General features: G+C 44.9%; 1 protein-coding gene across 3 annotated transcripts in view; it reads right to left on the bottom strand.

The window, feature by feature from the left end:
- MRE11 (MRE11 homolog, double strand break repair nuclease) overlaps positions 1–16,773 on the bottom strand; it is a 296,568-nt gene that overhangs the window by 204,623 nt on the left and 75,172 nt on the right. The gene's annotated exons all lie outside the window — the stretch shown is intronic.

Genomic DNA, 16,773 nt, shown 5'->3' with positions numbered 1-16,773 from the left:
GTCTGTAAAGCGCTCTTTAATTAATAGTGCTATATAACTGAATAAAAAAAATATTAACATTTTACTTATTTTTTATTTTTTTTTTTTAATATTCCAAGATTTCCCTTGGCCACTAAAGCAAACACTTGTGACATTTCCTGTAGTTCACTTGTTGGCTTGGCTGTACAGACAGGGGCAGAACGAGCAGAGTCATCTCAATTTCATTAAAGGACTGGCAAGCTGGATTAGGCAAGACACGATAAAAAACGTTTAGTCTATGCCCACAGATAGAGAGGAGCTGCATACATCACTGTATCTCTAGTCTCTGAAGGAGGGGCTCTAAGCAATCACTTCCTGAAGACCATAACAGTCTCCTGCTATATATAAGAGTTTACTCCCATTTATTGCAACTGCCATAAAGCATGCACACGAGAGAAAGCGAGCTACAGCAAGCATGGTGGTTCTGGGCATTGGGGTCCGTTCTGTCCATCTGGAATCTAGAGGCTGCCATAGTGTCACTATTTTGTAGAGAAGTAGAAGCTTAATGAAAGCAGTATGAATTGTGCTGGAATAACTCAGCAAACAGCATCAATCTCAATGAGGCAAGATTTATCTTGATGGCCCTAATTCCTCATCTTTAATATTTCACGTCCTGGGCAGCAATTCATGGGTCTGTTTTGAGACGGCAAGGCGCACAATAGTGAGAGGTTATGAAGCGTGAATTGTGAAAAGATATGTATCATCTTGTTCCTGTGAGTGTGAAAAGCTCAAGGAACTGATGCATAGCTCAGCAGGATAAGTCATGATCACTAAGTTAGAAGAGAGTTCAAAAAGAAAAAGTAATGGTGGAAAGACTGAAAAAAAAATCTAAAACATTAATTAAAAAGGCATTCCCGAATGAAGTTGCAAAAGCTATGGAATTAGTTCATGAATAATGCAATTTTATGAATTTGGATCCTTTCCAACTCTAGGATTGCTGCGCGGCACAGCTCAGACTCTACCTAAAGGGGACAGAAAAACTGAAGTCTGATCTGAGAAAATAAATTAATGTGTATGCACAATGTAAGTGCATATTAACACATGACCATTAACCAGAGAAAACAAAAAGCAAAATACACAAATAAAAAGTAAAAAATAAACTGCACATAATGCATAAAGGTAATAATAATAATAAGGGTATTTAGTAAACATAATTTTGATCAAATAATGTACAAGCCATCCCGCCACGTCACGGCAACCCTTGTGGGACAGTCCCTACTCTAGTATTTAAAACCTTTCCACTTGCCAGGTGACGTGAATGTGAACAAGGATCGAGGGACTGACCCACTAGTAAATTGCATTCGGTGCATATATGGATGTGACCGCCCTTTTTCTGAGCTGGGAAAACCATCCTGTCTGGCCTAAGCTGTTACTAGTGGGTCAGTCCCTCGATCCTTGTTCACATTCACGTCTCTTGGCAAGTGGAAAGGTTTTAAATACTAGAGTAGGGACTGTCCGTGCCGTGGCAGGATGGCTTGTACATTATTTTGATCAAAATTATGTTTACTAAATACCCTTATTATTATTATTATTACCTTTATGCATTATTTGCAGTTTATTTTTTACTTTTTATTTGTGTTTTTTGCTTTTTGTTTTCTAAAGGGGACAGAGCACTAATGTAGGTTTTTCAACAATGCACATCTTCAGGGGAGTGTTGCCACCCAGTAGCAAAGGGCATAGGACCAACCATGGCCAAGACCCTGCTCTTCAGATGCCCCATAGCAGCACTGTACTGTCGTCACCATCTAACGTGTAAGGAGCTGCCCACTCTCCCCGGACTGATTTCAATTCCAAAATCTGATGTTCTTGTTCTCCAGGAAGATTACTTCTTGGCTTACTCTTGAATGAAAACACAGAAGAGTGTGCACGTGCACTGAAGAAGATAGATGTTCAGCCAAAACCAACATAAGGTTGTCTTAAAAGGAACTTATCAGTTGGTACTGGCAGCCCAAACAGTGGCCAGCATAAATCAGGGACTGGCTACTGCATTACAAACATCTATGTCTGAAACGCTACAGAATTTCAGAAAGAAACACAATGGGAAAAGCAGCCACGGACAAGGTGACCCGTCCAAGAGACGTGTCCCTACAGGCTTCCCACACTGCGAGAACAGTAATGCAGGAGCCAGTCTCTGAATTTGGCTAGCCACGGCTGCCAGATTCCATTTAAACATATGTTCAGGTTTGTTTTTAGTTTCTTTTGTTTTTTCCATTTTTTGTATTCTTTGTCTTTTTAAGATTGTTTCAAGGAATGGCCTTCAAAACATTGCTGCGAAACCGGCAAATGAAATCTAGCATTGGATTCCTAGGAAAGCTTATGGCGCATTCCGGAAGAAAGAGCGGGGCTTCCCGCCATTCTGGGGTCCATGGAGCTGTTTCCTTTTTCTTCTTCTTTTTTTTACACATTTTGAAATGGCATCTAAAAGGGGTTGCAAAAGTAGCCATCACTGACTACTTTACTCACTTGGGAAGATAAAGAGCCAGGGCAAAGGCTGTACAGTCTATAAAAATGCTACTGTTTGATGCCAACATTTGTGTTCTTAAAAGGGTTGTCCCACAGCTAATATTACATTTCTCTATTAAATAATATAAAACAGAAACATTGTTATTTATTGGAATCATTAAAAACAATAATAAAAAAGTAAACGCACAAGAAAAATAAAAAATAGATAAAGAAATCCTCCCAGTATTCCCTCTTTCTTTTGATCCTAATTTTGTCTCATATTACAATTAAAACAAAGAAATATATTAAGAAATGCTCTATATGTGTCAAGATATCAGTGGCTCCTCTTCACTGAACTTGTGTGTGGCTGTAAAACAACTGGCTGCAGCAGGAGCCTCTCCCCTCTGCCTAGCACTCTGAAGAAAATCAGTACAGACTGAGCAATTCTCTCATCTTTCCAAGGCTGTTTTTAATATATGTTTTTATACTACCTACCCTAATATGTACGCCTATGGGAGTGGAAAGCAGTGAATATTCATTCCCTTTAGTAGAGGGGACACGTGACCGCCCGGCAGCTATAGGAAGCCGGCGGCTGCTGCTGACACTATGGGCTACCGAAGAGCAATGAATACTCACTGCCCTCCACGCACATAGTCCTGGCGTGGTGAGCAGTGAGTATTCCGGAAGCTATCTTTAAGCTTGTAAGCAGTGCATGACGTTCCTGCTATGCGCTACTTACAAGCATAAAGCACCTGCTGGCATCTGAACAAGATGTTGCGAGGGCGCGCAGGAAGGTAAGTGTAATGCTTTGGGTTCATTTTTCTGATGGAGCACCGCATACCAGGATGGGGATGGGGGCCAATCATACCGAGATAAGGATGGTGTCAGGCATACCAGGATGCTCTTAAAGAAAAACGAATACTCACTGTCCTCCAGGGGAGGTATATCCGGACTATAGGATGCACCCCCCAATTTCCTCTACATTTTTGGAGGAAAAAAGTACACCTTATAGTACGAAAAATACGGTACATAACACAGGACCCATTATTCACAATAGAAGGTATCACAGCTCATCTCCTCTCCCTCCCTTCACTATGACTTATTGAGAAAATGCTCAGTACACATTTTAGCAAAACTAATTAAGGTTATAAAAAACTGCAAGACTTCTGATTTTTATTTTTAATATAGATTGAGAGATATATATATATATATATATATATATATATATATACACAGTTGTGGCCAAAAGTATTGACACCCCTGCAATTCTGTCACATAATACTCAGTTTCTTCCTGAAAATGATTGCAAACACAAATTCTTTGGTATTATTATCTTCATTTATTTTGTCTTAAATGAAAAAACACAAAAGAGAATGAAGCAAAAAGCAAAACATTGATCATTTCACACAAAACTCCAAAAATGGGCCAGACAAAAGTATTGGCACCCTCAGCCTAATACTTGGTTGCACAACCTTTAGCCAAAATAACTGCGACCAACCGCTTCCGGTAACCATCAATGAGTTTCTTACAATGCTCTGCTGGAATTTAAGACCATTCTTCTTTGGCAAACTGCTCCAGGTCCCTGATATTTGAAGGGTGCCTTCTCCAAACTGCCATTTTTAGATCTCTCCACAGGTGTTCAATGGGATTCAGGTCTGGACTCATTGCTGGCCACATTAGAAGTCTCCAGTGCTTTCTCTCAAACCATTTTCTAGTGCTTTTTGAAGTGTGTTTTGGGTCATTGTCCTGCTGGAAGACTTATGACCTCTGAGGGAGACCCAGATTTCTCACAGTGGGCCCTACATTATGCTGCAAAATTTGTTGGTAGTCTTCAGACTTCATAATGCCATGCACACGGTCAAGTAGTCCAGTGCCAGAGGCAGCAAAGCAACCCCAAAACATCAGGGAACCTCCGCCATGTTTGACTGTAGGGATCGTGTTCTTTTCTTTGAATGCCTCTTTTTTTCTCCTGTAAACTCTATGTTGATGCCTTTGCCCAAAAAGCTCTACTTTTGTCTCATCTGACCAGAGAACATTCTTTCAAAACGTTTTAGGCTTTTTCAGGTAAGTTTTGGCAAACTTCAGCCTGGCTTTTTTATGTCTCGGGGTAAGAAGTGGGGTCTTCCTGGGTCTCCTACCATACAGTCCCTTTTCATTCAGACACCGACGGATAGTACGGGTTGACACTGTTGTACCCTCGGACTGCAGGGCAGCTTGAACTTGTTTGGATGTTAGTCGAGGTTCTTTATCCAACATCCGCACAATCTTGCGTTGAAATCTCTCGTCAATTTTTCTTTTCCGTCCACATCTAGGGAGGTTAGCCACAGTGCCATGGGCTTTAAACTTCTTGATGACACTGCGCACTGTAGACACAGGAACATTCAGGTCTTTGGAGATGGACTTGTAGCCTTGAGATTGCTCATGCTTCCTCACAATTTGGTTTCTCAAGTCCTCAGACAGTTCTTTGGTCTTCTTTCTTTTCTCCATGCTCAATGTGGTACACACAAGGACACAGGACAGAGGTTGAGTCAACTTTAATCCATGTCAACTTGCTGCAAGTGTGATTTAGTTATTGCCAACACCTGTTAGGTGCCACAGGTAAGTTACAGGTGCTGTTAATTACACAAATTAGAGAAGCATCACATGATTTTTCGAACAGTGCCAATACTTTTCTCCACCCTCTTTTTTATGTTTGGTGTGGAATTATATCCAATTTGGCTTTAGGACAATTCTTTTTGTGTTTTTTCATTAAGACAAATTAAATGAAGATAATAATACCAAAGAATTTGTGTTTGCAATAATTTTTAGGAAGAAACTGAGTATTATCTGGCAGAATTGCAGGTGTGTCAATACTTTTGGCCACAACTGTATATATATATGATATAAAAAAAAATCAAATAAAAAATACATTTAACATAAAAAAAAAAAATCTGATTACACATTAAGCCATTTTCTGATGACACTCCGTTTAAGAAGAATTTGCTTTTAAAATGCGCTGGCTGCCATTACTAGGAAGGCGTTTGTGGAACCCTGGGATCTGCAGAGCAGACTTTCGGAAACAACTATTAAAGCAATTTGATTCTCCAAAAAGATAAATAATCTGATTCCAATGAGCCAAGTAAAAAGTCTGCCGTCAGAAACCCTTCCGCTCCTTCCAAAATAGAACTTGTAATGTCGTTACTGCTACTCCTGCTGCGCCTGGAAGACGTTTGTAATGGAGCCAATTTTGTAATAGAGCAATACAAAGTGAACAAGTACCGAGCGGATAAAAAATAACGTTACAGAACATTACCAGCCACAAGAGAATGAGCGAATGCCAGTGAGGACATCGAGTCCCGGCAGATGCCACCGCATCGGATGCCTACAGCTTACCCAGACGTTACATTTATCATCCATCTTATTAAGTGAGAAAACGCGATGTGATACTGTTAAAAGGCTAGCAAATAGGGATTTCTGTGTACTCACCATAAAAGCCTTTTCTCCGAGCCAATCATTGGGGGACACAGATAGTGGGTGTTATGCTGCTTGCCACTAGGAGGACACTAAGTGAACACAGAAAAAAGTTAACTCCTCCCCTGCAGTATACACCCTCTCACTGGCTGAGATTTCTCCAGTTCGGTGAAAAAGCAGTAGGAGCATTAAACAAATAACAATAACTATGTCAAAATCTAAGAATGCTACAGTGAGCCAATAGGCTAAACATGATGAGTGCTGTGTCCCCCAATGATTGGCTCGGAGAAAAGGATTTTACGGTGAGTACACAAAAATCCCTATTGCTCCTACGCCTCATTGGGGGACACAGACAGTGGGATGTCCTAAAGCAGTCCCTGGGTGGGGAGCATACAACTGCTAATACCCCATGTAGCACTAACTCAACACTTTGGTACTGCCGATTGCAGGATACGTCTGCCAAGAGCTGCATCCGCAGAGGCCTGAGAATGAACTTGGTAATGTTTTGTAAAAGTATGCAGGCTGGACCAAGTCGAATGGCCCAAGAGACGCCCACTTAGCGGGTAGAGTGCGCCTTAATCCCTGCTGGGACAGGCGCGTTCCTGACACAGTAGGATTCCTGAATAGCCAAGCGAATCCACCTGGCTAGCGTTGCTTTTGAAGCAGCTAGACCCTTCCTATGCCCCTCTGGAAGTATGAACAGGGCATCTGACTTGCGGAAGGGAGCCTTGCGCGAAATGTACCGTCTCAGAGCCCTAACCACATCCAGGGTGTGGAGGGCCTTCTCAATGCGATGAACAGGTGCCGGAAAAAAGGAGGGCAAAACAATTTCCTCATTGAGATGGAAAGAGGATATGACTTTGGGCAGGAAGGACGGAGACGTCCTGAGAACTGCCTTGTACTGATGAAAATTCAGGAATGGAGGATGGCAGGACAGGGCCGCCAATTCCGAAACTCGTCTGATTGACGTAATTGCCACTAGAAAGACCACCTTCCAAGAGGGAATAGTTAGTGGTACGTCCTGCAGCAGTTCGAAAGGAGCCTCCTGTAAGGCCCCGAGAACCAAGTTAAGGTCCCATGATTCCAATGGCCTTTTATAGGGAGGCGCTACATGAGAAACTCCCTGAATGAACGTCTTGACCTGAAGTTTGGTGGCAATTTTGCGTTGGAATAGCACTGACAAGGCAGAAATTTGGCCCTTGAGCGAGCTAAGCGCGAGGCCTGACTTTAATCCTGACTGAAGGAATTCCAATATGGCAGGAATGGAAAACACTAGAGGGCATCGACCATGCTCCTTGCACCACGAAAAGGTTTTCCAGGTGTGATGATAAATGCGCATGGACACGGGCTTCCTAGCACTAATCATGGTGGAAATCACGTCATGAGAGGACCCAGCCTGTGCTAAAATCCAGGATTCAACGGCCACGCCATCAAAGACAGGGCCCTGGAGTTCTGGTGGTAAATCGGGCCCTGAGAGAGTAGATCCATGCTACCTGGAAGTTGCCAGGGGACGTCGGCGACTAGTTGTACTAGTTCTGTGTACCAAGCCCGGCGCAGCCAATCTGGCGCGACTAGGATGACCGGTAATCTGTTCTGATTTTCATGATGACCCTCGGGAGCAAGGGGAGAGGGGGAAAAATGTTCGGGAGCCGGAACCGGTGCCATGGCAGAACTAGGGAGTCCGCTCAGATGGCGAATGGATCGCGCGATCGGGCAATGAATCGCGGAACTTTGTTGTTTAATCTTGAGGCCATAAGATCCACATCCGGAGTCCCCCAACGATGGCAAATCTGCTGAAAGACTTCCGGATGAAGAGACCACTCTCCCGAGGCAAGGCCTTGGCGACTGAGAAAATCTGCCGCCCAATTCTCTATGCCGGGATGTGGATCGCTGAGATGGGCGAATGGTTGGTCTCGGCCCAATGGAGAATGTGACTCACTTCGTGCATGGCCATCCTGCTCCGAGTACCCCCTTGACGGTTGATATACGCTACAGCCGTGGCGTTGTCGGATTGGATCCTGATGGGGTGACCTGCGAGGAGATGGTGGAAACTCAGTAGAGCCAATCTGATTGGTTGTTTGTCCAAAATGTTGTTGGGGAGACGTTACTCCTGAAATGACCAACGACCCTGTGCCGTGTGGTGACGAAACACCGCACCCCAGCCCAGAAGACTTGCGTCGGTGGTCACTACCAACCATCGTACTGGGAGAAAAGACCTTCCTTGACCCAGGGATTTCAGTGTCCACCACTTGAGGGCTTGTCTGACCCGCAGGGGTAGAAGGAACCGACGGTCCAGGGAGAACGGGTTCTTGTCCCAAGTCAACAGCAAGGCTTGTTGCAAAGGGCAGAGATGGAATTGTGTGAATGGTACCACTTCCATTGCTTCCACCATCTTTCCGAGAAGTCTCATGCTGAAACGAATAGAATGAGAAACCGGACCGGAAAGAGTCTACGCCGTCTGTTGCAAACCTTGGGCCTTTTCTGGAGGGAGAATGACCAACCCGCGGGAAGTGTCCAAGACCATTCCCAAAAAGGAAATCTGCTGGGCCGGTGTTGGGGAAGAATTTTCGAAGTTTAGCTTCCAACCCAGGCGAGAAAGAGTATTTACTGTGATATCCACGGATTGTTCGCAGGCTAGAAGGGACAGACCCTTTGATCAGCAGATCGTCCAGATACGGGAGCACCACCACTCCCCAAGCGTGAAGAATGGCCATGACAGCCGCCATGACCTTGGTAAAGACCCTGGGAGCGGTGGCGAATCCGAAGGGCAAGGCAACAAACTGAAGGTGTTCCTTGCGAATTGCAAAGCGCAGGAACTGCTGGTGGGACGGGCAAATCGGGATGTGAAGGTAAGCATCTTTGATGTCGATGGATGCTAGGAACTCTCCTTTTTCCATGGAGGCGACAACTGATCGGATGGATTCCATTCGAAATCGCCATAACCTGACAAACTGATTTAACAGCTTGAGGTCCAGTATGAGCCGCATCGTTCCGTCCTTCTTTGGAACCACAAAAAGGTTTGAATAAAAACCCTTCAACCTTTCGTCTTGAGGGACCGGAATGATGACTCTGTCCCTTTGCAGCGCATGAACTGCCCGAAGGAAGGCTGTTGTCTTTTCCTTGTGAGGAGAGGACCGGAAGAAACATGTCGGAGGGAGAGAAGCAAATTCTATTTTGTATCCGGAGGGCACCAGCTCCCTGACCACTCGTCGTGAACGACCGTGAGCCTGGTCTGACTGAATGAAAGTAGACGATCGCCTACTTTGTCGGTGTCCGCCGGATACCGCAACAAGTCATTGTGTAGAGAATTTATGGGATCTGGCTCCTCTAGATCCAGATGACCTTGGACTGGGCTTCCAAGATCGGTTAGGTCTGTATGAGACCTGGTGATCTCTGTCTCCACGCGGGGCCCGACTTGGTCCGGAAGAGAAGGTTGAGGAAGACCAACTGGAATTGTTGCGAAAAGGTCGAAAACGAGTCGGCTGTTGATTCCGAAACGGTCGGACAGCCTTTTGTTGGGGAAGGAATTTACTTTTTCCCCCGGTAAATAAGCTAGTCCAGTTTCTCTCCAAATAGGCGACCCGCTTGATAGGGCAGGGAATTTAATGATTTTTTGGAAGTGGAGTCTGCCCGCCAGTCACAGAGCCATAAGGCTCTTCTAATGGAGACTGCATTATTTGCTGCCTGAGCAGCGCAATTGGCGGCATCTAAAGAAGCATCCACTACAAAGTCCCCTGCGTGAATTATCTGCCTGGCGACACTGGTTGCCTCCGGAAGAAGATGGTTACCTTGGAAGGCAGTAATTAAGACTTCTGCCCAAGCGGCCATTGCCTTAGCCACCCAATTCGCCGCGAAGGATGGAAAAAGTGCCGCTCCTGAAGCTTCAAAACTGAGCGAGCGAGGAAGTCAATTTGACAATTGGAGGGGTTTCTGACAGAAGACCCCTCAGAAACGGATAGCAGCGTTTTAGAAGCAAGACGCGAAACAGGAGGGGCCACCAAAGAGGACTGTAACCAATTCTTCATTAGATTTGGAGCAAAAGGGTATTTAGCCTCGGTAGGCTTTTGCCCTGTAAACCTCTTATGTGGTCGGTCCCTATGTCTTTGGACAATGTCCTTAAACTCCGGATGGCTGGCTAATAACCTGCGAACACGTTAAGTCCTTTTAAAGGAGATCGCGTGTTCCGGAGCGGGAATATTCTCCTCATCCAACTTCAGAATCATGCTGACTGATTCTATAAGAGAATCAAGCAACTCTTGGTCATTTGGGGGATTCTGAGGGACCGAATTGTCAGACTCGAATTCAGAGTCATGTTCGCTGCGAACGTTAGGAAAGGAGAGCGAGAGACAGAACTCGCCGAAGCTGAAGCACAAGCGTGACTAGGGGCTGCGTCATGGGTCCGCTTTCTAGAGACCTGATCATCCCTTGAACGAGTACGGCCCCTGCTGGTGGACGGTTCCCGGCCGTCGCCAGAGCCCTACTCGGGGGGTACAGACACGTTCTGACTTAAAGAGGATTCCCGGAGGGAGTCTATAGCCTTGGTCAGCGATTCCACAGACCGTGACAGGGACGCAGCCCACTCAGGGGGACTAAACGCAGGGAGCTGACGCAGCAACGGCGGTGGCGTTTCAACACGAGCCGGGTCACAATCCGTGCAAAACGGATTAGTCTGGCACAGGGTAAGGCAGCCTTGCAAGTGGTACAAGCGGTAAAGAACGCAGTGTGCTTCTTAGTAGCCTTTTTAACTTCCTTAGATTGAGATATAGCGCCCCTGAAAGGGTTAAAGGCAGAGCCGCTGCAGGGTATGTGCAGAGAAGGGGTTAAGCTTTAATCTGAGGGCAGATGCAGCTTACCCACGGTCCTGTGATGTGTCCCCGAGAGGAGTAACAGTGGTCCTGTGTGACATCCAGGTTGTCCAGTGTGCGCGCTTTGCAACAGTCCCAGATCAGGCTGACGTAAAAAAAACATGGCCCCCGAGACTAGCAGGGCACCTCTCGCACAGAACGAGAAGCGCGAAGGACGTGGGCGGCGGCGCTACCAGTGGGTGGTGCCATGCAAATTCCAGCCTAGTAGGCCTAAAAGCCGGGGACTAAATTTCTAGCCTCCCCGCGGCAAGCGCCGGGCGGGGGGGGCCGCAACCGGGCACCAGTTACCGCCGCTGACGCTAAGTCAGCGCTTCTCCCGGTGACAAGGACCCAACCCCATACCTCCACTCCAGTGCTCAGGCAGGCCGCGGTTTCCGGGGCCTTCCAGCTGCAGGTCTCTCATCCTCCGGGCGATGTAGCAGAGCTGAAGGAGTTCTTAAAGGGGTATTGCTCAATCGATCCTCCCTATGGCAGGGGCATGGAGAGCTCTGGGGCTGATTCAGGGCATCCAAAGAGCGCTTCTGAAACTTCTAAACTTCTCCGTCCATGCGTACGCCGCCATATCCATGTGGGGAGACTCGGACCGTAAAGGAACCGTCGCCCAGAAGAATCAGGTATGCCCTGTCGTCGCAGGAAAGTGTACAGGGAGATATACTCCACGTGCTCGCCTGTTGTTGGTTCTGGGGAGAGCGGTCCGTTGAAAGGAACCTTCGCCCCCTTCACTCAGTTAATTAAAAAATAAAAATTTACAGAAAATTCAAAATGAAAATAAAAACGGTGGGGTCTGAAGCCAGACCCAAGTGCCTCCTACAGACACTAAGCAAGAACTGGAGAAATCTCATCCAAAAAGAGGGTTCACTTAGTGTCCTCCTAGTGGGAAGCAGCATAACACCCACTGTCTGTGTCCCCCAATGAGGCGTAGTCCAGTTAGGAATAACTCTCTAAGTATGACACACAGAATATCACCCCCTCTTACCAATCACTGCCATTTCCCTCTGTGTAACAGGTATAGTAGTGGAACAAGGAGAGCCTTCATAGGAGTTACTAGGCGAACACCTGAATTTCCCTAGAGCCCCTGATGGTTGGGTTAGACTTGGCTCCAGATGGACGTCAGGTACTACTATAGGACAGACCTCGGACACACGGCAGCGGACCCTCAAAGAGGCAGGTAGCTGAACGACCAGGAATGGATGGACCTTGGCAAGAACAGGCAGGCACCGCAGGTGCAGACAGGCACAGCTGGTATACAGACTGGCACAGCAGGTGAAGGCAGTTATGGGTGATATACAGACTGGCACACCAGATGAAGGCAGGTACGACTGGAATATAGAATGGCACGGCAGGTGCAGTTAGGAACGAGCAGAAACAAGCGGGTACTGTAAGGTACTAACAGACAGGGGACCTGAGAACTAGCAAGCGTGCAGACTAACTGAATTAACACACTGTTCAGGCACCTCTCAACAGGTGGAAGTGCCTCATATAATAAGTGTCTCCCAGTAGTGATGCGCAGAAGTGCTCGAATAAGGTGTCATCCGAGCATGCTCGTGTGCTAACCAATTGTTTTCAACGTGCTCGAAAAATAGGTTTGACAGCCGCATCACATGCAGGGATTACCAGTTTGTTAGGCAATCGTTGCAAGTGCCAGTTCATAGGGTTCAGATTTTTCAGAAAGTACAGTAAATGCATACTTACTGTTAATATACAGACTATGCACAACATTTCTTTCTTGTACTTTTGTGGGGTTTTTTTCTATCTCAATCTGTATCTCTGTATATCCGACTTCACATACCTGAATGAGTGGTCCTATTCTTATCTGCCAAAACCTAATATCCCAGCAGCACCTCACATCTCCTCAATGCTGCATTCCCCTCTCCCACCTCCTCCTAACTAGCCTCACCTTCCTGAGTATATATTAAGCTAATCTAATTATAGAATTCACTTTATGCTTCGGGGCACACTTTGCTCCTGTACAGAACCCTACCGGACGTATTTTATCTTCTGCCATCATTTGCATCAATAGAGCAGCATTTGTAGTTTCCCATCACTGCTCTCTCAGCAGGCAACAAACACAGCTCATCTAATTTCAGCCCCTATATACAGAGCCTAATTCTGCAGTATATCTTTCCTCTCAGCCGCCTGTATACAGCCCCCCCTGCAGTAAGTCTTCTTTTGAGCCCCTATATACAGAGCTCCATCCTGTGGTATATCTCTCCTCTCCGCTCCCAGGAAAATAGCTCTGCACTGTAATGGAGGAGTATCGGACCTTTTCAGTGGCATCATCCCTTATCGTAGAAGCTTTGTGCTAGACACATCACATATACTGCAATGCCCTGCACATGGGTTAAGAGACATAGCGAATCAGAAGAACTATACTACATTTCTAATTGGAGGTATTTGCTAATATTATTATTATTACACCTACTATATATTGGGATAGAATTTTGGAGATGGGAATACCCTTTTAATAAGAGAATAAAACAAAAGTAAGAGAAAAGGTAACGGAGAAATCCTTATGTATTGGAGAAAGAGAAAGGTGAGAGAGACTACATAATGAGCATACAGGTAAAGGAAAAAATGGTTTAAAGCAAGGGGGGGAGGCAATTGGGACAGGCCTAGGAACAAAGGGGAAGTTGGGGAAACAGTCTTTGGAACTCCAGCCCATCCATCATACGAGGTGCAAAAAAGTAGAAAAAATAATACAAAAATAAGATCATCAGTAAAATGATAGACCATCACATTGAATCAATAAAATTACGGTAATATAGAAAGTATGGAAAAAGTAAGGAGACAAGAGAAGAAAAAAAAGGGTTTTATATTCAAAAAAGCCAAATGTGGACCCCAAATCTACTTTCACCCAGTAAACCTAATGAACCAAAACAACTAATGCCTGGCATGTCCATGAGGGCATTATACTGTGTGGAGATTTGATGTAGAAAACATGCCATGAGAGTTTATAGTATGAGAAGTTCAGTCTTCCGTACACCTAAAATCCACATTTTTAAAGGGTCATTCCCCTCTTCATAAATGGGTATTATCGGAGAGTGCTTGGAAATACAAGCAATTTTGCCATTTATAGCTTATTAAAATTTTTCAGCAGTTTTAAAAAATATTAGCACTTTTCTTTTGTCTACAGTCTGTTGCCTTGGAGACCGACCATCGCTGCTAAATAGGAGAACATGCGCAATGCATACAAGCTTTGAAGCTGTTACCTACTAACCCCGGCCAGCTTCAGCATGCTGCTTACAAGCTAGATAGCAGCGGTGGTCGGTCTCCTAGACAACGAGTAGTAAACAAAAGAAAACTGTTGATATCACAAGAACATCTGCAAATTATAATAATCAGTAAATTGCAAAAGTGCTTGTTTTTACACGCAGTATCCAACAATATCCATCTACAAAGAGTTCAGCAATTCTCTCAAGATGAAAACTCGGTATGATTTCAAGGGAATATCACAGATACAAACGAAGGCCTGGAGAGTTTTAAAAAGCAGTTCACCAATCCCTGTTTGTTAGAACACTCCAAAGACAATACGCTGATCACGGACTATCCGAGAGCAACGTTCCAGGGCAAGAAGCTGCAATCTCTCTGTTCAGCTCAGTCCAACATTTACATCCGGTGGGCAGTAATAACAGCTGATTGGGGAGGGTCCCAGGTTGGAGGACTCCCATAGACCTGATACTGAGGACATTATATATCATATGTCTGGGCCACCCCTTTAAAGCTCTTGTGTTTCGAAGTGTTTGGATTTGTGACAACCTGAAAAATGTGTCACCTACTAGTGTATACAAACATTTACAGAATTACATACCAAAAAGTAGCAGGATGAGTAAAACGGGAAGTTGTCGATGCGGAGCTTTGGTGCATGAAATTGGTTTCTATTTTTGACAAGTATGTAACTCCTGTGCATGCAATATTAAATAGTGTACAGCAGCTGTATAATATATTTACGCCTTACGACACGACTGCATCCAAGTGGAAACCATTCCGTTTTTACTGCAGTTCACGCCTTTAAGAGACACTTAATCGTCAGTCTATTTTATTTCTATCTACTGTGTGGTTGAATATTATCCATTGCTTCCTGTTATCAGCCATATCCGGGGGGTAAGAGTGTCACAGTCGCATTTTCTAATGGAACTACTGAAGGGAAGTTTGGAAAAATGTTCTCCCTCATCCACACCACTTAATGCCACGTACCCCCAATCTGCTGAGAAAAACAAGGACAAAGACTTCAAAGAAAACCAATCCACTGAATTTTTTTGGATTTGAGTGTCTCCTCCAATTGCCGATGTTCTGCTGATTCTGGAACAGTTTTTCTTTTTCTTCTGCGCCCCTCCGTTTCATCGTTATGTACCCCGGTAATAATGGAACAAATTTTCCCTTCAACCAACCAGGCGTGTACCTCAAAAGTTCCTTGTGGGTGGGGCCGGGTTTTGATTGGCCAGATTCAGAGGAGAAGAAGTACACGCCCACAAAGAATTTCTGTGGTTCACGCACAGTTGCTTGAAGAGAAAATTTTCATCTTTATAACGGGACGGTATAACTTAGTAATGGAGGAGCACAGAAGAAAAAGAAAAACTATTCTAGAATCAGTGCAGTAGTTGCAATCGGAGGAGGTGCAGAGTTTAAGGCCGGGGTCATACATGTGAGAAACTCGCACGATTCTCGCGCGAGTCTCTCGCATCAACACCCGGTACTGCCGCCGGCACTCAGACTGGAGCCTGCACAGAAATACATGAAGCCGCACGTTCCGGTGTGATCGCATGTGTGATCCTGGCCTAAGGAAAACAATCCAGTTAAAAAAAATCCATTGAAAGGTCTTTCTCTATTCTGGTCTAGGCAAATTCTCACCTATTCACTGGATAGGTAAAAACTTTTAGATGGCATGGAGTCCAACCGATCACCAGGTGGCACGACTGTCGCCAAAAGTGCTTGAATGGAGCACATGCCCTGACTCTCAATTTAGAGTCTAAGGGCCCGATTCATCAAGACTGGTGTGAACAAAGTGGTTGGAGTCAGACACTCCAGATTCATGAAGAGCCATATGCTGGAGTAAGATTTGTGGTGTAGCGAATGCCGCCACTCATCATGAATTTGAGAAGTGGCGGATGCTACGCCCCCATCCCGCCCATTTTGGCAGAGTTGGGAGAGACTGGTGTCAAGCCGCCAATAGTTCTAAAATGTAGGCGAAACTGCACGTTGAGCCTAAATTTTGTGACTTTTGTAGGCTTTTATACCAGAATTTTGGCACAAAAGTTTTGACGAATGAGGCCTCAAGTCTCTGAAGATACAAAGACAGCCAAGTTTTGGCTCTATAGTATCAGATATATTTTCAGTTCCATAGATTTTCAGCAGGGAGCGTGCGGGACATGCCGCTCCTTTCAATCCCTTGGTCTTGCAGCAGGGAGGAAAAAAGATTACCGGTGAGGCAACGGTGGGATTCTCACCAATCTAACACTTGGAACTGAGCCGACACCATACCCGGCTGGTGCTGGCTGTGTTATACAGCTGGTAATCGCCTGGTATCGCTCTTGTATGACCATTTAGATGCCGCGGTCAATCTCTGAGAGTGGTATTTCATGCATGAGTTTCACTATATAATGCAACAAAGTATTGTAGCATATAAAAAGAGCAATCAATCACAAGTTTAAGAATAAAAAAAAGTTTGAAAAAATAAAATAAATATATAGAAATTCAAATGCCCCACACACAGATTTTTCTAGGTCAAAAATAAAACTAAAAATTATATTTTATATTGACATGTATGCAAAAGTCCCGTCTATCAAAACATAAAATGATTAAAACCCTATGTTGCATGTCAAAAACAAAAAATCTGGTCAACCCCAAGATGGTATCAATAATAATAGCAAAGGAAGAAAAAAAAAAGCCTCATTCTGCTCCATCAATGGAAAAAAACTAAAAAGTTACAGCTCTCTCAAAATTGAAAATACAGTTGTGGCCAAAAGTATTGACACACCTGCAATTCTGTCAGATAATACTC

The sequence above is a fragment of the Dendrobates tinctorius genome, unplaced genomic scaffold, assembly GCF_039654945.1.
Source record: "Dendrobates tinctorius isolate UK_male_01 unplaced genomic scaffold, ASM3965494v1 ptg000075l, whole genome shotgun sequence".
Classification (NCBI taxonomy): domain Eukaryota; kingdom Metazoa; phylum Chordata; class Amphibia; order Anura; family Dendrobatidae; genus Dendrobates; species Dendrobates tinctorius.
Note: the sequence above shows the minus strand (reverse complement) of the source record. Positions and strands in the feature narration are given on the sequence as shown.